This window comes from Serinus canaria, chromosome 25 (assembly GCF_022539315.1).
Source record: "Serinus canaria isolate serCan28SL12 chromosome 25, serCan2020, whole genome shotgun sequence".
In the NCBI taxonomy this organism is placed as follows: domain Eukaryota; kingdom Metazoa; phylum Chordata; class Aves; order Passeriformes; family Fringillidae; genus Serinus; species Serinus canaria.
In genome coordinates, this window is record NC_066338.1 from 2,940,157 (window position 1) to 2,963,251 (window position 23,095).

Consider the following 23,095-nt stretch of genomic DNA (forward strand, 5'->3'; position numbering starts at 1 on the left):
TGCTTCATTTGCTCCTAGGCTCACCTAAAGCTCTCTGTTGAGCCCAGATTGTCTCTGGCTCTGCCCTCTTCCTGATCCTGTGCAGGGATGGAGCAGTGCTGTGCTTTCAGAAAGCTGTTCTTGAAACCTTCCAGCATTCCAAGCCCCTTTGCCCTCCATGGATGCTTGCCATGGAATCCCTCACAGCTGGGTTCAGAGCATCCTCAGGATGGCTCTTCCATAGCCCAGGGGCTCCAGGGTGCTCAGCAGGATCCACAGTGTTGTGGAAATGGACCTTCAGCACAGGGACCTTTCCAGCCTGATCTCCCTCACTCCTCTGTGTCTGTGCACAAAACACGGCGTGGAAGAGAACAGCAAGAGGGGCCTGTGTGTCCCAGGGCTCCGGATTTGCATCGCTCCAGCTCCACTGAGATGTGGGTAAAGTGAAGAAGCCAAACAGTTTATTAATGGAAGGTGAAACAAAGGGATGAGCTGGGAGGGAAAAAGGGGATGGGCAGGGTCTGAGGGCTGGAGGGAGGGAGCTGTTACCAGGAAGGGAGAAGGCATGAGATATGGGAGCTTCCCACAGGCTCAGCTGTGCCAGTCATCAGCTGTGCCTGGAACTCCAGCTGGTCTCCTCTGGTCTCCAGGTGGTCTCACCTTCCAAGGTCTTAAAGAGACACTGGTTCTTCTGAGCCAGCAGATGAAAGTAGTTCCGCAGCTTTTCCCTCAAACATCATCTGTATAAATGTTCTTATACGGGAAGGGATGTCGTTTTCACTCAGGCCTTGAACGGCTGGAAGAGAGAGAACAGAGCCACAGTCAGAACCTGGATGTGCAGGTATCCAAGGATACTTTTCTTCCAGGGCCATCCCACCCAGCTCTTGCCATGGCCACAAGACAGGAGGGGCCAAGGGGATCAGCTGCAAGGTGCTGGCCATGAATCACCTCACACTTGTCTCTGAAATCTCTGTGTGCTCTGCCCACACCACCCTCGTCCACAGAAAAAGCAAAGCCCACCGCAGCCAGGGCAGGGATTGCAGCTCCCTGCCCAGGCATTGCAGCTCACCCAGCCAGCCCCTGCTGACAGCCCGCTGCGCTCACTCACCCTCGTGGAGGGCCTGGAATATGTGAGATGTATTCAGAGACAGAGCAGAGCAGGCTCTAACTTAAGATTGAAAGAAAAAAAACTTTATTAACTTAAAATTACAAGGAAAAATACACAGAACAGAGGATGAAAAGTTTCTAAATTTTTTTTTCTTCTTTTTACTAAATTTTTTAAATTCTATTACTACTTTTTAGATCACTCGCTCTCAGTCTATCACTACTTTTTAGATAATCAATTCTCAATTCTTCGAGAAGCGAGGAGTCTCTCTTGCACCACAGACTTCACCCTGGAAACAGTCAAAATTTTTTGTGTGTCTTTGTCACATGTGGCACTGCTTGGAGAACTTTTTGCTATCGTGACTTCTTTTTTCTATGTTCAGTGCTCTCATTACTGCACATGGACTAGAGTTGCTTCTAGGGTTTTTTTTTTTTAAGGATGCTTTGTCTAGTTCTAAAAAAGAGCACAGTCTCTCTCTTTTTGGGACACCTGTCTCCCCCAAGTTTCACCCCCTGGGGCTGAGGGGTCTCTTGAACAGAGGTCATTTTCTTCTTTTTCTTCGAAGACGAAGGGCACTACTACTACCCTCCTCACCCGTTGTCTCTGTTCACACACTTTCACATCACCGCACTCTCCTGGCTCTGAGCCATTGCCTCCTCCTGGAATGCAGTCTTTGTGTTACAGGAACTCAAGGGTTCTGTCATGGCTATTAAGGAAAAAGTCTAGCCAAAGGCTACTGTATGATCTCCTCCACCTAGGATTTTTCTCAACTTCTTTTAAAGTTTTTTACTTATCTATTTTTTTGCTATTTCGCTCTATCTCCTCAACTTCAGGAAGAATCAGCATTTGCAAGGTTTCTATCATCGCAAGAAGGGTTAAAAGTCTCAGGCTCTGCCGGTTTGGTTCATGAACTCTCACGGCTGGCTGCCCTGCTGGGCACCCCCCATCTTCTCCTTCACACCAGCCGCGCTATCACAGGCGCAGGCTGCTCTCTCTCTCTCTCCCTCCGGGGTGGGGGGAAATGGGGGATGGCTGCCCGAAGCCCTCGCAGTGCTCTCTTCCACCCTTCGGCCCAGGCCTGGGCTACCTCCCTCCGGCCGCATGGCTCCCCTCCCCTGCCCAGCTCGGAGCCGGGCAGGGGAAGGTCTGCTCTCTTCCAAGACCGGAACCCAAAGAGAGTTTTTCTTGGGAGTTCACAGCTTTTAACTCTCTGTGTTCTCAGAGGCGTATCCATGCCCTCAGTGGACAAACTAGGTGTCAATAATAAAATTTGAACACTGATTGGAGTGACTACACTATCTCAAAAAAACTTCATTTCCTCTCAAACTACAACATAGTGACAAAAATACAATGCCTTAGTTGATACTGGTGTGCAGTGTACCCTGATACCATCGGGACAGGTTGGGGCAGAATCTGTTTCCATTGCTGGGGTGACAGGGGAATGGCAGCAATTAACCCAGGCTGGAGCCCAGGTGAGCCTGACTGGAAAGCAGTGGCAGAAACATCCTATTGTGACTGGCCCAGAGGCCCCGTGTATTCTGGGCATAGACTTCCTCCGGAATGGCTATTACAAAGAACCAAAGGGACTCAGGTGGGCTTTTGGCATAGCTCCTCTAGAGGCAGAAATCATTAAGCAGTTGAACACCTTGCCTGGACTATCAGAAAACCCATCTGCAGTAGGACTCCTGAACGTGGAAGAGCAGCGAGTGCCAATTGCCACCTTGACTGTGCACCGCCATCAGTGTCAGATGAATCAAGATGCTGTGATCCCCATCCACAAAATGATCCATGAGCTGGAGAGCCAAGGGGTGGTCAGCAAAACCCACTCACCCTTCAACAGCCCCACTTGGCCTGTGTGCAAGTCTGACAGAGAATGGAGATTGACTGTGGACTATTGTGGCTTGAATGAAGTGACTCCACCGCTGAGCGCTGCTGTGCTGGACATGCTGGAACTCCAGTACGAGCTGGAGTCCAAGGCAGCAAAGTGCTTTGCCACTGTTGACATTGCTAACACGTTTCTCTCCATTCCTCTGGCAGCAGAATGCAGGCCTCAGTTTGCTTTCACCTGGAGGGCCGTGCAGTACACCTGGAACCGACTGCCCCAGGGGTGGAAGCACAGCCCCACCATCTGCCTTGGACTGATCCAGGCTGCACTGGAAAAGGGTGAAGCTCCAGAACATCTGCAGTACATCGATGACATCATTGTGTGGGGGAACACAGCAATGGAAGTATTTGAGAAAGGAGAGAGGGTCATCCAGTTTCTGCTGGAAGCTGGCTTCGCCATCAAGAAGAGCAAACTCAAGGGACCCGCCCGAGAGTTCCAGTTCCTAGGAGTAAAGTGGCAAGATGGCATCAGATTCCTACTGAGGTCATCAGAAAGATCATGTGATGTCTCCACCAACCAGCAAGAAGGGAAAACAAGCTTTCCTAGGTGCCATAGGGTTTTGGAGAATGCACATTCCCAAGTACAGCCAGATCATGAGCCCTCTCTACCTGGTCACCCGCAAGAAGAACAATTTCCCCTGGGGCCCTGACCAACAAAAAGCCTTTGCCCAGATCAAGCAGGAGATTGCTCATGGAGTGGCCCTTGGCCAAGTCAGGACAGGACCAGAGGTGAAGAATGTGCTCTACTCTGCAGCCAGGAACAATGGCTTGTCCTGGAGACTTTGGCAGAAAGTGCCTGGGCAGACTTGAGGCCGACCACTGGGATTCTGGAGCCAAAATTACAGAGGGTTCAAAGCCAACTCCACTCCCACAGAGAAGGAAATTTTGGCCGCCTATGAAGGAGTTCAAGCTGCCTCGTAGAGGATTGGCAGAGAAGCACAACTCCTCCTGGCACCTCGACTACCAATGCTGGGGTGGATGTTTAAAGGAAAGGTTCCCTCTACCCACCATGCCACCAACACTGCATGGAGCAAGTGGACTGCTCTTATCACACAGCGAGCTCATACTGGAAACCTGAATCGCCCTGGGGTTTTGGAGATAATTACAAACTGTCTGGAAGGTGAGAACTTTGGTCTCACTGATGAAGAGGAGCAGGAACAAGTGACAAGGGCTGAGGAAGCTCCACCAACAACCAACTACCACCAGAGGAAACATGCTACACTCTTTTCACTGATGGTTCCTGTTGCACTGAATGGATGAGCCAGAAATGGAAAGCAGCTGTATGGAGCCCCACATGACAGATTTCACAAGCTACCAAAGTAGAAGGTCGATCAAGTCAACTTGCTGAACTCAAGGCCATTCAGCTGGCCCTGGACATTACTGAAATGGAAAAGTGGGCAAAGCTCTACCTTTATACCGATTCATGGATGGTCACCAATGCTCTGTGGGGCTGGCTGGAAAGGTGGAAAAGCGCCAACTGGCAGCATAGAGGAAAGCCAGTCTGGGCTGCTGATGAGGGGAAAGCAATTGCCTCTGGGGTAGAAAGTCTATCTGTGAAAGTCTGTCATGTAGATGCCCATGTCCCCAAGAGCAGAGCCAATGAGGAGCACCGAAGGAATGAGCAGGTAGGTCAGGCTTAAAAGATAGAGGTGTCAAAGATAGACTTAGATTGGCAAGATAAGGGGGAGGTATTCTCACCTGGAAGGACCCATGATGCCTCAGGTCATCAGGGTAGAGAGGTCATTTCTAAGTGGGCACGAGACCGAGGGGTGGATCTAACCATGGACAGTGTTTCTCAGGTTATCCATGACTGTAAGATGTGTGCTGCCATCAAACAGGCCAAGCAGGTGAAGCCCCTGTGGTATGGTGGGCAGTGGTGCAAGTACAGGTATGGGGAGGCCTGGCAGATCGACTACATCCCACTGCCCCAGACACGCCAAGGCAAGCGCTGTGTGCTGACCATGGTGGAAGCCACCACAGAATGGTTGGAGACCCACCCTGTGCCTCACACCACTGCCCGTAACACCATTCTTGGACTGGAAAAACAAGTCCTGTGGAGACATGGCACCCCTGAGAGAATTGAGTCAGACAAGAGGACCCATTTCAAGAATGGCCTTATCAACACCTGGGCCAGGGAACATGGTATTGAATGGATATATCATATCCCCTACCATGCACCAGCTACTGGGAAAGTTCAACGGTGTAACAGACTACTTATGACTACTTATGACTACTTATGACTGTAACAGACTACCCTGAAGGCACTTGGCAGGGGAACCTTCAGAAATTGGGAAATGAACTTAGCAAAAGCCACCTGGATGGTCAAAACTCGATGATCCATCAATCGAGCTGGTCTTGCCCAGTCTGAACCCCTGCGCACAGTGGATGGAGATAAAGTCCCTGTGGTACACATGAAAGGTATTTCAAGAAAGACTGTTTGGATTAATCCCACTTCAGGCAAAGACAAACCCATCCAGGGGATTGTTTTTGCTCAAGGAAACCTGGTAACACTTGGTGGGTAATGCAGAAAGATGGAGAAAGCTGTTGTGTACCACAGGGAGAAGTGTGTGTAAGATGCAGATGGAAATAGAATAAGGGGTGGATAATGTCCTGGCTTGCAAGGTAATTAATGTTTATATTCTGTTTACCTTCTGTTAGAGGTATGGCAGTTATCTTCTGTTAATTGGTTATCTTCTGTTAATTTTCTTTATCTCTTCCACAAACCAATCCTCCCTCTGGGAAACATCTTCTGTCCATGGGCTATTGAGTGTCACTGCATGACTGATACAATTCCAGAATCCCATTGTGAGATGCTCTGCCCAGGGGGAGGAGCCAAGCATTCCTACCTGGATATAATCTGAGATTTTGGGACACCAGAGCAGCCTTTCCCCACGGGATTCCCACATGAGCTGCTGTCTCTCCACTGGATTCCCAGAGGATGATTAGGCCTATTATCTACACCAGCCCTGGATCTTCAGAGGAAAACTCCACCCTTCTACAGGATCACTGCTCCAACAGAACCCCATCTGTCACTGCAGCCACCATTTAATGGGACAGCTACAAACACCCTGACCCACAGGGACTCAGGTTGTATTCTGAGTCTGTCAGTGGTTTTTTTTGTTGTCTGTATGATTGCATTTGTATTTTTAGTTTTCCTAGTAAAGAACTGTTATTCCTATTCCCATATCTTTATCCGAGAGCCTTTTAATTTCAAAATTGTAATAATTTGGAGGGAGGGGTTTTCCATTTTCTGTTTCAGAGAAAGTTCCTGCCTTTTTTAGCAGACACCTGTCTTTTCAAACCAAGACAGTTGGATACACAGAATTTTAGAGGTAGAATATCAATTTCAGCCATGGACACCTGGAGGTGAAGGACAATTCTTTTCCATAAGAAGGAAAGCACAGAACACCAGTGTTTCAGGGCCAGATGAAAGGCAGCAATCATAGGCCAAGGCCAGGCTGATCTCTCTGTCCTTTTGTCTGAAAGCAGCCCTTGGATATTGGGAGTTTTGGAGGTGGAATCCCAATTTCGGCCATTTCAGCATAGATATAAAGATGGTTCTTTCCCACAGGAGGGAGAGCACAGAGCCCAAGTGTTTCAAAGGCAGAGGAGGAGACAGGTGGCTCCTGGGAGGCCAAGCCAGCCAGACCTGTTTGTCTTGGCAGCTTTTGTCACTGAGAAATCCTTGAATATACAGAATTTGGGGGGCTGAGTTTCAATTTCAACCCTGGACATCCTGATGGAAAGGATGGTTCTTTTCCATTGGAAGGAAAGCACCGAGCCCTAGTGTTTCAAAAGCAAGTGAGAGGAAGCCCCCAAGAGGCCAAGGGCAGCCAGACCTGTCTGTCCTGGCAGCTTTCACCTGGGAGCAATCCTTGGATGGATGGAGTTTTGGAGGTAAAATCCCACTTCGGCCATGAGCACCTGGTCAAGGTGGATGGTTTTTCCGCAGGAAAGAAAAGCACAAACTTCAAGTGTTTATGAAGAAGATGAGAGGTGGCCACCCATGGGCCAAGGCAGCCAGAGCTGTCTCTCCTGGCACCTTCCAATCAGTGGGAAATCTTTGGACATAGAGATTTTTGGAGGTTGACTCTCAGTTTTCGTTGTGGGTGCCTGGAAAGGAAGAAGAGTTCTTTTCATGAGGAAAGCACAGAGCCCCAGTGTTTCAAAGGAAGATGAGAAACAGCCCTCAGGAAACCAAGGCCAGCCAGACTCGTATCTTCTAGCAGGTTTTGTCTGGGAGAAATCCTTGGATATGGGAATTCTGGAGGTGGATTCCCAACACTGGCCATGGGGACCTAGACATGAAAAGTGCTTTTTCCCCAGAGGAAAGAAAAGCATATGGTCCCAGTGTTTCAAAGGCAGAATAGAGGTAGGCTCAGGGTGGCCAAGCCAGCCAGATCTGCCTGTCCTGGCAGATTTCATCTGGGAACAATCTGTGCATATAAGGAAAAATGGAGAAGGAATCCCAGGTGTGTCAATGGACACCTGGAAAGAGGGACAGTCCTTTCCATAGGAAGGAGAGCACAGAGCCCCAGTGCTTCAGGGGCTGATGAGAAGCAGCCCTCGACCTGCCAAGGTCAGCCAGACCTGTCAGGTGGCCCCAAGAAGGCCAAGCCAGTCAAACAGTCAAGATCTGTTCCATGTTCCCTGGGTTCAATGGGGCCCCACAGTATCACAATGGTCTCCTTGGTTCCATGAATCCCTGTAGTGTGACAATATTCCCCTTGTCGCAATGTTCTCCTTGCTTCTGTAGAGTCACAATGGATCTTTGCTTCCATGAGGTCTTGCAATGTCACAATGGCTCCTTGGTTCTATGGCCCCACATCTTCATTCTTGACCCTTGGTTCCATAGGGTCCCTGAGTTTCACAACTGTCTCCTTGATCCCGTGAGGCACCAGAGTGTCACAATGGTCTCTGATTCCATGAGGTTCCATAGTGTCACTATGGTGTCCTTGGATCTGCATTGCCTCCATGGCCCCTTGGTTCCATGAGTTCTGTACTGTCAGCAATGGATTCTTTGTTCCAAAGGGGCCTTGATGTGTCCCAAGGGCTCCTTGGTTCCGTGACATTCCAAAGTGTCATGTACAGAAAATCACACTATGGAAAGCCAGTGTCCATAAAGGAGACAGAGGAGTCCTGCAACTTTATTCCAATAAAGGGAAAGAGTCCACCAGGGCACACACCCACGGGGTTTTCTCTCTCGAGGTTCCAGAGGGTGCAGCCTCCTTTTATCCAAACTCCTGGCCACATGTTGCCCTCTTCCTGTCCCCATTGGCCAGGAGGTACTGGGAAGGTTCAGCCTTCCCAAACCAGCTGTCACATATTCCCCTCTTGAACCTGTCATTTTACCCCAAAGTTCATAAACTCAAGCTCGTGCAGACCCACGTGTCTGTTTCAGGAGCCAAGCTGTCTGGGCTCTGTAATAAAGTTAATGGAGACATTAAGACCATTTCAAAGATGTTAACACCAAAACCTTCACCCATCAACTGTCTGTAAAGAATCTTCCCTATCAGTCACAATGGACTCCTCATTTCCATGGGGCCCCACTGTGTCACAAGGGCCCCTTGGCTCCATGAGGTTCCCCAGTGTCACCCTGGTGTCCTTGGATCCGCATTGTCACAACTGACCCACAGTTCCATGAGGTTCCCCAGTGTCACCATGGTCGCTGTCAGAGGCTGGATGAGATCAATGTCCTCAGACACCTTGGGATGAGCTGTCAGTCAGTCACACAGTGGGGACCAGCGCTGAGCCAGCCCTGACTGCCTGAGCAATCACAAATCCCACCTGGGGAGAGTCCCACAAAGGCCCAGGGGCTTAAAAACACAGAGCACAAGATCAGCCTCTGGTATGGACCCTGCCTTCTCCTGGGGTTTGGGTCTCACCCACACTGGAACCCCAGGAACTTGGAGCCATATGCGTGTCCTTCTATAGAGCTTCTCTCTTTCTGTCTCTCTCTTTCCTCTCCTTCCAATGCTCTTTCTATGGAACATTTTTGGGTACCTCAACAACCTAATTGTTTAAAGGTTTCCAGGTTCAATGGGCAAGGTTAGTGAAGTTCCTGCTACGATAAGTGTTTTATGTTGAATTGGATGTGACATTGAATCCTTTTCCAAAGTTTCTTGGATTTTTGTACTTTGCCAGTAAAATTCTGTGTCATTTTGACCTCTTGAGAATATCTGGTTGGTGTTTCTCCTGTACACAAAACTTGAGTAAAGGAGCCTTTGGTCACCCCCAGCATTTGAGTGTTCTGGGGTGCCAGAGCCCCGCAGGCTCCCAACAGCCTCTTGTTTCCATGAGGCCCCGCTGTGTCACTCTGGCCCTCGGTTCCCTGAGGATCTGGAGTGTCACACGGGTTGGTGGCGTTTGTCCTTGCTGCCCCTGACATCCCCCTGCCCCACAAAGAGCCCCGAGCCAGCCGTGAGGGACAGGCCCTGCTGGCCCAGGCTGGGCTCAGGGCTTGGCCTTTCTGCTTCCTGCAGCCAAGCCAGGCCTTGCTCAGCATTGCAGTTCCCTGCCCACAGCCTTGGGCTCCCTGCACTCCTGGCCTCAAGGATCTGCTCTCAGCACTCCCTGGGCAGCCTTTGGCACTCCCTGCCCTCCCTGGGGCCCAGCCGTGCTCCAAGGCACTTGGAGTTTTGCTGCTGACTCCTTGAGCGGCTTCTTCATCCTTCTCTCAGTGCCTGAGGCTCCTGGACCCAGCCCCAAATCCACCGTGGGGCTGATTAAAATACAGAAAGCCCTCAGGAGCTCTTTGTCTCCTGTCCATTGAGTCTCTGTTATAAATAGGAAACTTGACTATGCCAATATTCAAGCAGCAATCAATTTAATAATTAATATGGTAAAGTATGAGCAACACAGCGCTGGGTACAGTGGGGGCAGTTCTCCCTCCAAGTGCACACCGATAGTTGGGGCTTACAAGTATTTATAGGGGTACTCATAAGCTTTCTCAGCAGTTTCTACTACACTTTTTATGCATCAGCAGGTTCTATTTTCCAATTTTTACATCACAATTCTATACACTATTGTGATTTAGTTTTTCTCAGGATACGTCCCAAAAAGGAGGATCTCCAGATGGTGGTGGCAGTTTCTGAAATATTGGTCCTGGTTTCTGCAAGAATAAAGACAAATCCCATCTGGTGAAGTCCAGCTCCCCAGATGTGGCTCCACCGTTCTAATTACAATGACTATAAATCTCATAACAGTGATGTCCAGCTTCCCTTGGTCGAAATTATAAATCCTTGAGATGATGTTCATCTTCCTTTCTCAAGCTGTTTTTCTCTGTTTTGTTAAGGCGTGAGATAAGCATGTTTCCTTTTTATATATTCCAAAGATTTAGTTTCAACGATACAAGCAATATTCTAAAATTATACTTCAAAAATTTATTATTGCAGCACTCTTTAAGGCCTGACTACAAGCAAAAAGCAACATCCTTAACACTTTAATTCAAATGCTCCTAAATCAACCAAGGTTAATTGCAAAGAAAAGATGGGTTCAAAGGCCTTCTTCCATGCTTTACTTTCCTCAATTATTATTAGAATTCACAACTGTCCCATTGTCGGCCTCCACACATATCGCAATCACAAATACACACATTGCCTGTCTGTACCTGACACGAAACACAGCTTTGTATTTCACACTGAGGAGCACTCGGGAAATGTCACTGCAAGGGCAGTGTTGATCAGCCCGGTGCTTCCCCTGTGCTGTGCCTTACACCGCTGTTTAGTTTTATTCGGCTTTTAGAGCCTGCCTGTGAAGAGAAGCCCCCCAGGAGAGCAGAGGCTGCTGAAAGATCTGACATCCTCGCCCTAAGCAAGGGATGGAACAGCACAGACTGCTGAAAAGATTCCACCTGGTCTCAGGGCAGAGAGAAAGCCAAAACAGTTTAACTTGGTATTTGGTGGTGCATGTCTGTATAAAAGAATGCTCTAAAATGTCAGCTTCCAATAAAATGTCCTAGGCTGAGGTTTCCTGTGCTGGTGAGAGTCTTTTAGACCCAGCCTTCTCCTGACCTCTCTGCTGTTGCAGTTCCATGGACAGAGGCTGTTGTCTCTCACCCCCTCCCAAGGGCAGGCTGGTGTTCAGCCATCTCCAGGACAGCAGGGCCCCATCCCACGTCACTGTGACCTGGGAAGGCAAACTCCATCACTCCAAATGTCCCCCCTTGCTCCTTCTTGACAGACATTTGACCCTGGCACTGGGGTTTGCTGCTGGTTGTTGCAGGGAAAGGGAAAACCCTGTGAGATTTTGGGGCACATGGAACCAAGAAAACCCCTGTGACACTGTGGGGCCTGATGGAACCAAGGGTCCTTTGTGACACAGAGGGGCCTACATGGAGCCAAATAACCATTGTGAGAGTTTGGGATCTCGTGGAACCCATTGTTCATTGCAACACTACGGATCCAAGGAGACCGTGGTGTTGTTCATTGTTTATGGAAAGGTTTTGCATTAATCATGGAATCATGGAGCCCATTGTGACACAGCAGGGCCCGTGGAACCAAGGGGCCATGGTGACACTTGGAACTAAGGATACCACTGTGGAGTACGGAACCTCATGGAACCAAAAGTCCATTGTCACAGAGCAAGGCCTCGTGGAACCATGGAGTCCAAAGGTCTAAAACATTTCCTGCACAGTTCTGCCTTGGGTTAGGGGAATGTTATTGGTGGCAGCTTGGTCTCAGCACACACTTGAGGAGTGTGTCTGTTTTCAGTGGGAAAACTCAGGAGTTGCTTCAAAAAATACACAAAGTGAAAACCCCTCTTAGCCTGGGTGCAGCCAGCTCTGCAAGCACAGCAGGTCCCAGGGGAGTGAGGACAGACAGGATGGGGCTGGGGAATGTGGAGCAAGGTTGTCCACACTGGGTCAGAGCTCAAGGCACAGCTTCTGTGAGCAGGCCAGAGCTGCTGAGAGACCCTGGGGCAATATCAATCACAGAATGCTGCAATTGTCTCTGTTCCAAAGAGAACAGTAATAAAATACACCCTTTAAAACAGGAGTGCATATTTCTTTGAAGCTCTTTGAAATATTTCTCCATAACTAGACTAGGAACCAAAAAACCTAGGAGAGCCAAGGGCACCGTTGCAGCTTCAGGCCCAAAAAGTGCAAAAAACAGTGAATTGAGGAGAGCAGACTGGGAGGATGGGACTTCATAACCTGAAGCTGTAACTGGATAATCACCCAAATATGTAAATGGACCAAAACCTATAAAGGTGTCAAAATGTGTGACCCATCATCCATCTTGGGTGTACCCTCAGCTGGGCTCTTGTACTGCCCCAGGTGTATCCTTTGAAGGCCTTTTTAATAAATCCCTACTTTATTCCTGTAACACTGCCCAGCCTCTGTTCTAAGCTGCCTCTCAAGGCATCAAGGCCTGGCTGGCTGGGCCACCTGGGGCCACCTGACAGGTCCAGCTGACCCTGGCATGTCAAGGGCTGCTGCTCATCAGCCCCTGGAACACTGGGGCTCTGAGCTCTCCTTCCTCTGGAAAGAACTCTCCTTCTCCTCCAGGTGTCCATGGCCAAAATCAGGATCCTTCCTCCAAATTTCCATATTTGCAATGATTGTTCTCAGATGAAATCTGCCAGGACAGATGGATCTGGCTGGCTTGGCCACCCAGGGGCCACCTCTCATCTGCCTTTGATACACTGGGACCATGTGCTTCTCTTTCTTATGGGAAAAAAGCACCTTTCACATCCATGCACCCATGGCCAAAGTTGGGAATCCACCTCCAGAATTCCCTATATCCAGGGATTTCTTCCTGACAAAAGCTGCCAGGAGAGACGGGTCTGGCTGGCCTTGGTTTCTGAAGAGCTGGCTCTTGTCTGCCTTTGAAAGCCTGGGGCTCTGTGCTTTCCTTCCTAATGAAAAGAACTCTCCTTCCTGGCCAGGTGCCCACCGCCAAAACTGAGGTTCCACCTCCAAAATTCACTATATCCAAGGATCTCCCCCAGATGGGAGGTGTCAGGAGAGACAGGTCTGGCTCTCTTGGCCCATGGCTGGCCACCTCTCATCTTCTTCCAAAACACCTGTGCTGTGCACTTTTCTTTCCTATGGGAAAAACCATCCACCTCAAACAGGTGCCCATGGCCAAAGCTGGGAATCCACCTCCAGAATTCCCTATATCCAAGGATTTCTCCATGATGAAAGCTGCCTGGACAAACAGATTTGGCAGGTTTGGCCTCTCAGGAGCCTTCTCTCTGTACTTCAGCCCCTGAAACACTTGGGCTCTGTGCTTTCCTTCCTGTGGAAAAAACCATCCTAGATATCATGGATATATGCAGAAATGGCCAAAATTTGGATTCCAACTGCAAAATTCCTTATATCCAAAGGCTGCTTTCAGACAAAATCTGCCAGGACAGAGAGGTCTGGCTGGCCTTGGCCTCTGGTAGGTGCCTTTCATCTGGCCCTGAAACACTGGTGTTCCATGCTTCCCTTCCTATGGAAAAGAACTGTCCTTCTCCTCCAGGCATCCATGGCTGAAACTGGTATTCCACCTCTAAAATTCCCTATATCCAGAGATTGCTCCCAGAAAAAAATCTTCTGTCTGCTCTGGCTGCCCATGGCCTCTGGTGGATGCTGCTCATCTGCCCCTGGAACACTGGGGCTCGGTTGTTTCCTTCCTATGGAGACCACTGTGACACTGTGAGGACCACGTGGAACCATGGACACCATTGTGACACTTTGGGGCCATGGTGACACCGTGGGGCTCCATGGAACCAAGAGACCACCGTGACACTGTGGGGCCTCGTGGAACCATGGAGACCATTGAGACCCTTCAGGGCCTTGTGTAACCAAGGGGCCACTGTGACACCTCAGGGACTCATGGAAGCAAGGGAAGCACTGGGACATTGTGGGGCCCCATGGAATCAGGGGAACAGAGAACAGCTCTGGCTGATTTGGCCTCCCAGGGGTGACCTGACAGGTTTGGCTGATCTTGGAATGTCAAGGGCTGCCTCTCATCTGCCCATGAACCACTGGGGCTCCATGCTTTCCTTCCTGTGTAAAAGACTTTCCTCTCTTCTCAGACACCCATGGACAAATTTGGTACTTGCCCTAAAAATTTTCTGGTGTACAAGGGTATGTTGCAGACAAAAACCTGCCAGCTCTGGCTGGCCTTGGCCTCTGGTGGTCACATCTCATCTGCCTCAGAAGCACCAGGGCTCTGTGCCTTCCTTCCTATGGAAAAGAACCAGCCTTCTTCTCCAGGGGCCATGGCAGAAATTGGAATTTGGCCGCCAAAATTCCATCTATCCCAGGATTGCTCCCAGACAAAAGCTGCCAGGACAGACAGCTCTGCCTGGCCTTGGCCTCTGGTGCTGTTCTTAGACTATGAGCAGAATGTTTTCATCTGAAAACACCTTGGAGAGGGCCCAAAGATCTCCCAGCTGGGGTTTGCAGGCCTCAAGAACATAACCCATGGAGGTTGATGTGCCTGGTCTCAATTGAGAGGAGACCGAGGACAGAACAGGAGTGGCCTGGCAGGGCTTGAAGGGTGGATTCAGAAATGGTGGAGTTTTTTCTCCATAGTGGGAAAGAGCCACATAGAGAAATTATAGCAAAAATGCAGAGGGGGAGGCTCAGTCTGGACACAAGGAGACAGGAATTTCTCTCCCAGGGCAGGGCTGTGGTGCAATACAGACCCCCAGAAGGAGTCTGGGTCAGCCCAAGGCTTTGTGTGGGCAGGCAGAGGCAGGCAGGAGGCAGAGCTGTCAGCAAAGGAAGGGGCCAGCCAGCTGGGGCAGCCGGGGGATGAGCACAGCCTGCAGGGACAGAGGCGCAGGGCAGGGACACCGTAGCACAGCCTGGGCTGCACAGGGCACAGCCATGGGCAGCAGCTGCCAGGCCCTGACAGAGCCAACTTGGGCAGCACTTGGGCCATGGCTGCTGGGGCTGGGCCTGAGCCAGGAGCAGGAGACAAGTGACCCTTGCAGGCCTGGGGCCTCATGGCCTCCTTGTCCCTGCTCAGCAGCCTGGCAGGGGCCGCCCCATGCTCCTGCCCTTGGCATTGCCCATCCCCACATGCCAGTGCCCATCCCGGGAAGAGCCCTGAGCAAGGAGGGAGGGACAGGATCTGCCTGGCCAGGGGCTGGGGCTCAGGCCTTGGGCCTTTGCATTCCTGAAACACATCCAGCTTTGCTCAGCACCAGAGACACCTTGGCCTTGTTTGTGCCCAGCTGTCATCACTGTCTCCAGTGTTCTGCTCTAACTGGAACCTGGGGACACTTTCTCAGTTGTGTCCCTCAGTGGGACCCATTAAAACTTGAAGAAACTTTGAAGTTTAAATTTAACTTTGAGTTCTGGAGAAGTTTCCTGAAAACACTCTCAGGGATTGAGTCTGATGTAAACAACAGAAAAGCCCTGAGAGGGTCATTAAAGTTTTCTTAGTCCAGTTATGGACTAAGAAAACTTTAATGGAGAAAGATTTCAAAGACTTTGTAAGAAATACACGTTCCTATTTTAAAGGTTGTATTTTATTATTTCTCTTTAGAGCAGAGGTGATTGCAGCATTCTGTGATTGATATTGCCCCAGGGTCTCTCCTCAGCAGCTCTGGCCTGCTCACAGGAGCTGTGCCTTGTGCTCTGACCCAGTGTGGACAACCTTGCTCCACATTCCCCAGCCCCATCCTGTCTGTCCTCACTCCCCTGGGACCTGCTGTGCTTGCAGAGCTGGCTGCACCCAGCCTGAGAGGGGTTTTCACTGTTTGGGGTGTTCTGAAGCAATCTGAAACTCCTGAGTTTCCCCACTGAAAACAGACACACTGCTCAGGTGTGTGCCAGCCCAAGGTGCCACCAAAGCCACTGCAGACCTGCCCTGGGCCAGCTCTGAGGGTGGATCATCAGCCCAAGCTGCTCTGGGCCACTGCAAGGGGCTGTTCCATGGGCACTGCACTGACCCCACTGCTGGGTTTGGCTACCACGGAAACTGAGAGAAATTAAACTGTCCTAGGAAACACTGGGGAGGACTGGGACATACTGGGGAACACTGGGAACACTGTGGGACACACTGGGACATACTGGGAGTGACACTGGGGAGGACTGGGACAACCTGGGTACACAAGGAATGCTGAGGGGGAATCTGGGTGGACTGGGATGGACTGCAAGGGTAAACAGTTGGACACACTGGGACATACTGGGAGTGATACTGGGTGATACTGGGACAAACTGGGTACACTGGGAAACTGCAGAGAAGACTGGGGACACTGGTGCATTCTGAGGATGACATTGGGGGAACTGGAATGGAAATGAACTCAGATGTTTTGGGACAGACTGGGATGTACTGGGAGGGATTGGAGGGCTACTGGGGTTCTACTGGGCTGTCCTGGGAGGGATTGGAGGGGCACTGGGGTTGTACTCAGCTCTACTTGGAATTAACTTGTCTGTAGTGGGGTTTTACAGGTCTGTACTGGGGATGAACTGGGCTTTACTGGGAGGGACGGGAAAGGTTGAAGGGGCTGTTCCCACCTCCACTGCATCCCATTTGCCAAGGCTCCCGCCCATCAAGGCTCACAGCCAATCAGCGCCTGAGATTGGAGCCTAGGGGGCGGTACCTATGGTAGGCACTGTCTTTTTTATACTACAACTCCCGTCATGCTCCGCGGCCGATAAGTGCACCATAAGAGCCAAGACTACAAATACCGTGATTCTACGCGGCCTCACTAAACGCGCGCCGTCCCCGCCCCGCCCCATTGGAGCCGGGACTACAACGCCCGTCAAGCCCCGCGCTCCACAGAACCAGCACCCCCCCCTCCAAACCCGGGATCCGCCCCCCATCTGTCCCGTAAGTGTCCCCCAGACCCTCCAGGATCCCTCAGTGCCCCCTCAGCGCCCATTCGGGACCTCCCAAAAGCGTCCCCAGATCCCCTGAGTGCTCCCAACCCCACAGATGCCCGGCACAGCCACTTCTGGAAATTCATCTTCTCTCATCCCCCGCGGCCCCAGAGCCCCTCAGAACACAGTCCCGCGCCTAAAACTCCTGCCGTGCCCCGCGCCCTAAAAAACTCAGGAAGAGCTCCTCGAGCTCCCCCCAAGGGGTCTCGAAACGTTTAAGTTCCCCGAAGACCTCAAGTCGCGTCTCGGACGCAAAAGTGTCCCCCAAGAGCCCTCCCGGACCCCCAAAAATCGTGTTCGAGCCACTTCCGGGACTACTGCTCCCATCATGCTCTGCGCCAGCTTCGGGCGCTGTTTTAGTCGGGACTTCATCTCCCGTCATGCCCCGCGCCTCGCCGAGAGCCATTGCAGCTGCGCCTGGCACTCCCGTGATGCTCCGCGGCCCCGTTCCACGGTATCAATCACAGAATCACAGAATTTCTCGGTTGGGAGAGACCTTTGAGATCATCGAGTCCAACCCACGCTCCAACACCTCAAGTAGAACATGGCACCAAGCGCCACATCCAGTCTTTTTTTAAACACATCGAGGGATGGTGACTCCACCAACTCCCTGGGCAGATGATTCCAGTATCTGACCACTCTTTCTGTGAAAAACTTCCTCCTTAATTCTAGCCTGTATCTCCCTTGGCACAGCTTGAGACTGTGTCCTCTTGTTCTGTCTGTTGTTGCCCAGAGAAAGAACCCGACCCCCAGCTCACCACAACCACCCTTTGGGAAGTTGAAGAGAGTGATAAGGTCACCTCTGAGTCTCCTTTTCTCCAGGCTGAACAACCCCAGCTCCCTCAGTCGTTCTTCATACGGCTTGTGTTCCAAGCCCCTCACCAGCCTCCTTGCTCTCCTCTGGACATGCTCAAGCATCTCAACGTCCCTCCTAAACTGAGGGGCCCAGAACTGGACACAATACTCAAGGTGTGGCCTCACCAGGGCCGAGTACAGGGGAAGAATGACCTCCCTGCTCCTGCTGGCCACACTATTCCTGATACAGGCCAGGATGCCATTGGCCCTCTTGGCCACCTGGGCACACTGCTGGCTCACGTTCAGTCGACTGTCAGCCAGCACCCCCAGGTCCCTTTCCTCCTGAGCACTGTCCAGCCACACCGTCCCCAGCCTATAACGTGTCAGGGGGTTATTGTGGCCAAAGTGCAGGACTCGGCACTTGGACTTATTGAACTTCATCCCATCAGATTCTGCCCATCCATCCAACCGTTCCAGGTCCCTCTGCAGACCCCTCTTTCCCTCTAACAGATGGACACATGCTCCCAGCTTAGTGTCATCTGCAAATTTGCTAATGAAAGACTCTAAACCCTCATCCATGTCATCAATTAAAGTATTAAACAGAACTGGCCCCAGCACAGAGCCCTGAGGGACACCACTGGTGACTGGCCACCAGCTGGATGCAGCACCATTCACCACCACTCTCTGGCCCGGCCATCCAGCCGGTTCCTAACCCAGCAAAGAGTGCTCCTGTCCAAGCCACGGGCTGCAGCTTGTCTAGGAGTGTGCTGTGGGAGACAGTGCCAAAGGCCTTGCTGATATCCAAATAAACAACGTTTACAGCCTTCCCTGCATCCACTAGGCGGGTTACCTGGTCATAAAAGGTGACCAGGTTGGTTAAACATGACCTACCCCTCCTAAACCCATGCTGACTGGGTCTGATACCCTGGCCATCCTGTCAATTCTGTGTGATGGCACTTAATATAAACTGTTCCATTATTTTGTCAGGGACTGGGGTCAGGCTGACTGGTCTATAATTACCAGGATCCTCCTTTGCACCCTTTTTGTGAATGGGTATCACATTGGCAGCTTCCAGTCATCCAGAACCTCACCAGTGCCCAGGACTGTTGGTAAATGATGGAGAGTGGCTTTGCAAGCTCATTTGCCAGCTCCCTCATTACCCTGGGGTGGATCCCGTCTGGTCCCATAGATTTATGAACATCCAAGCATTTCAGGAGTTCTTTGACTGCCTCCTCTTGGATAATGGGGGCACCATTCTGCTCCCTGACACCATCAACCACTCCAAGCGGGCAGGTATCTTGAGGGCAGGTCATCTTCCCACTAAAAACTGAGGCAAAGTAGGCATTAAGCACTTCTGCCTTCTCCTCATCTGCAGATACCAAGTTCCCTCCCTTGTCCAACAAAGAACAAAGGCTGGTCCTACCCTCCCTTCTAGCATTAATGTATTTGTAAAAACATTTTTTATTATCCTTTACAGAAGTCGCCATTCTAAGTTCAAAATGAGCTTTGGCCTCCCTATTTTTTTTTTTCTGCATGCTCCAGTAGCCTTCTTGAATACTTCCTTAGAGACCTGACCCTCCTTCTAACACTGATACATCCTCTTTTTATTCCTAAGTTCTTCCAAAACCTCCTTGCCCAGCCAGGCTGGACGTTTACCCCGTTGACTGATCTTCTGGCACACAGGGACAGTCTGTTCCTGTGCCCTCAAGATCTCTGTTTTGAGGCATGCCCACCTTTCCTGAACTCCTTTGTTTTTAAGGGCTGTTTCCCAAGGGACGCTCTGAATAAGTCTCCTAAACAGGCCAAAGTCTGCCCTCTGGAAGTTCAGTGTAAGAGTCTTACTGGTGCTCCTCCTGACTTCAGCAAATATTGAGAACTCTATTATTTCATGATCACTCTGCCCCAAGCAACCTCCAACCACCACATCTGCCACCAGCCCATCTCTATTTGCAAACAGCAGATCTAACACAGCCCCTCCCCTGGTGGGCTCACCCACCAGCTGCGACAGAAAGTTGTCCTCCATACATTCTAAGAATTTCCTGGACTGCCTCTTTACTGCTGTATGAAGTTCCCAGCAGATGTCTGGTAGGTTGAAGTCACCCACAAGAACAAGGGCTGATGATCTTGGAACATTACCTAGCTGCTTATAGAATAAGTCATCTCCCTCTTCTTCCTGGTCGGGTGGGCGATATCAGACTCCCAGCAGGGTGTCAGCCTTGTTGGCCTTCCCCTTAATTCTTACCCATAGACATTCAACTCCATCTTCCTTAGTTTCAATTCCTACAGCATCGAAAGTCTGCTTAATATAAAGGGCCACCCCTCCTCCTCTTCTTCCTTTCCTGTCTCTTCTGAAGAGCTTGTATCCATCCAGTGCAGTACTCCAGCTATGTGAGTCATCCCACCACGTTTCTGTGATGGCAGCTACATCAAAGCTCTGCAGTTGCACCATGGCCTCCAGCTCTTCTTGTTTGTTGCCCAAGCTGTGTGCATTAGTATACACACAACTCAGCTGGGCTACTGACTTCACCCCTACCTTAGCCTTGCAACCCTTGGGCCTGCTTCCAGATAGCTCAGCTGCTTCCCCTTCCCCCTCCAAACCTAGTTTAAAGCCCTCTCAATGAGGTCTGCCAGTTCATGAGCTAAAAACCTTTTGCCCTTAACAGAGAGATGTACCCCATCTGGTTCTAGCAGAGCAGATGCTGTAAAAGCTTCCCCATGATCAAAGAATCCAAAATTTTGCTGATGACACCAACCCTTAAGCCACTTGTTGATGATGGGGATTCTCCTGTTTCTTTCATCATTTTCCTCCACCACCAAAGGAACTGAGCAGAACACTACCTGTGCTCCTGCCCTACCAACTACCTGACCCAGTACCCTGAAGTCCTTTCTAATTGCCTTGACACTCCTCTTTTCAATCTCATCACTGCCAGCCTGGACTCTCAGCAGTGGGTAATAATCAGAGGGCTGAATCAGCCCAGGAAGTCTCTCAGTGATATTTTGTACCCGGGCCCCAGGGAGGCAACAGACCTCTCTGTGGGGTGGGTCTGGTCGACATCTGGGGCCCTCAGTTCCCTTCAGAAGGGAATCACCTACTACAATTACCCTTCTTTTCTTCTTGATGTTAGAGGTAGTGATCCATCTTACAGGTGAATCATAATTGGGGGGTTCACTGGGCAGACAGTTTTCTCCTAAATCATCTAGTTGGGTCTCTAGATCCAGGACCTCATACCTATTCTGAAGTGGTACCTGGCTGGATGATGGGGATGGGGAGGAGTTTCTGTTATTACCTCCCCGAGTGGGGACCCATTTCCACTCCTCTTCATCTACCGGGTGCCCTTCTATTGCCTGAGAGTGGGAGGCATACAAGTCCTCAGTCTCTTGGTCAGAGGCCTCCCTTAAAGATGGAAGGGCTGAGCTCCACCAGTCTATTTCCCTTTCACTTTCCCTGATACTCCTTAACCTTTCAACTTCCTCCCTAAGCTCAGTCACCAGTGAAAGGAGGTCGTTCACTTGTTCACAGCGCAGGCAGGTCTCCTCCACAACACTCCCTGAAGCCACCGATAAGCTCAAGCACTCTGGGCACGGATGGGTCTGTACAGACACATCCTTTTTGGAGGGCTCGACTTGGTCACTCACACTTATACCAGCCATGGTTTTTGGCCGTGTGGAAACCATTACTAACAGACACCTCAGACACAACCGGGCAGCAGTAAGACCTCAGGGAACACAGAGGACTCTTTACTACAGGGGGGTCCTGTCACATCTCAGGGATCTGGAGGGTCCCCATGTCACCAGGACCTCCCCATTGGGTCACACCCAGCCCACCAGTGGTCCCCAGTACCCACACGGTTTCACCCACACTGGGATGCTCTGGGATATCCCCAGAGCAGGGCACAGGCTCTGCTCACACCAGGAGCTGACCCATGGAGCGGAGCCCACCCAGAGCCCTCGAGGTCCCTGCAGGTGCCAGGCTGGGGACAACCAAACCTCCCTTCACCATCTGAGACGTTCATGGTGGGGCTGAGCCCACTGCCAGGTCTGTCACACACGTAGGTTCCACTCAGAGTGACAATGAGGCGGTCACGTCCCTGTTGCCACCAGCACCACAAGTCCCTGTACCAGGTGGTGGCACCGGCGCTCCCCCAGCCCTGGCAGGTCAGTGTCACCTGGTCTTACAGCACCGGCGGCATCCAGGGGGGCTCCACAAGGAGTTGGGTGGTCTGGGCACCTGCAGGTGACAGGGGACACCAGTATGCCAAGGCCACCACGGGGCTGGGGACAGCAGGGTGTGGGCATGGCATTGGCCGGGCCTCACCAGTGAGGCCGAGGGTCTGTGCTGAAAGGGAGAAGGGACAGGGCTGGGAGGGGGTGGCACTGCAGGAACAGTGGCACAGGGGCACGGGGTGTGGGGCTGTCACGAAAGGTCTCAGTGGGGGCATTGGTGTGGCACAGAGGTCTCAAGGACAGGGACACAGCAGCCAACACATGCTCAGGCATGGGGACCCTGTGCTGGCACAGGTCACCCCCAACAGACCCACAGCCCCAGCCCCATGGCCATGTGCTCATGGTCCCATGCTAATGGCACCTGTCCCCATGGCCCAAGCACATGGTACTTGGCCCCTTGTCCCTGTCCCAGCATCCCTGTGTCCCTGTCCCCGCTGCTGCCTCAGCCCCAAGGTTCCTTCTGTCACATCCTTGTCCCCACATTTCCATCCCCCTGTCCCTGTCCCCCCATCCCAGTTCCACTCTCGCTCTCCTCTGTTCCTGTCCCCACGGTCACCCCACAACTCTGGTCACACTGGGCTCCATGCCCTGCTGGCATTGGGGACCACAGGTGATGCTGCAGCTGCCTTGTGCCCCTCCCCTCCCTATCCCCAGGGTGTCAGGCCCGTGCCCAGGGCACTCACCCCACAGGGGCAGTGCCACCTTCTTGGCCATCCCGGTGTCCCCAGCCATGTGGACTGGCTGTCACTCGCTGCTGTGGCCACCGCTCCCCTGGCTGGTGGCTCTTGGGATAAAGGGGAAGGAAGCGAGGTCACGCCTGTCCCCATGTGGAGGTGGCCCTTGGTGGGGGCAGGGTGGCCACAAGCTGGGCACAGGAAGGGGACATGATGGGATAGTCTGAGGACATGGTGGGGGATGGTGTTTTAAGGAGTTGGGGGCTCATGGGATGTCGGCAACCAAGGATGGGTGTCCAGGAGAATGGGGGTCCAAGGGAATTGGGGTCTCCATGCCTGGGTGGGTTCAAGGATAGGGGTGCTGTGGAAACATGGTCCCCAGGGATTTGGGGTCATGGCATGTGGGTGCCAGGGTTGGGAGTGCAGGGGAAAAAGGGGACCCTCAGGAATAGCGATTATGGGGGACGAAGCAGCCCATGGGATGGGATCAAGGCAATGGTGGTCCTGGGCAATGGCAGTCCTGGGATGGGGGTCCCCAGGGAGGAGAGACCAAGGCAATGGGGGTCCCAGGGGAATGGGGATGCCAGGGATGGGCAGTGGCTGGGT

The 23,095-nt window shown here is 51.6% G+C and overlaps 1 protein-coding gene and 1 long non-coding RNA gene across 8 annotated transcripts in view; one reads left to right on the forward strand and one right to left on the reverse strand.

Annotated features, from left to right (window-relative positions):
* LOC115484767 (Fc receptor-like protein 5) overlaps positions 1-23,095 on the forward strand; it is a 101,439-nt gene that overhangs the window by 66,630 nt on the left and 11,714 nt on the right. The window lies entirely within an intron of this gene.
* Positions 419-22,606, reverse strand: LOC115484228 (uncharacterized). The gene is made up of 2 exons (XR_007779510.1): positions 22,499-22,606; positions 419-775 (listed from the first exon to the last, which is right to left on the reverse strand). It is a non-coding gene; the product is annotated as an uncharacterized LOC115484228 (long non-coding RNA).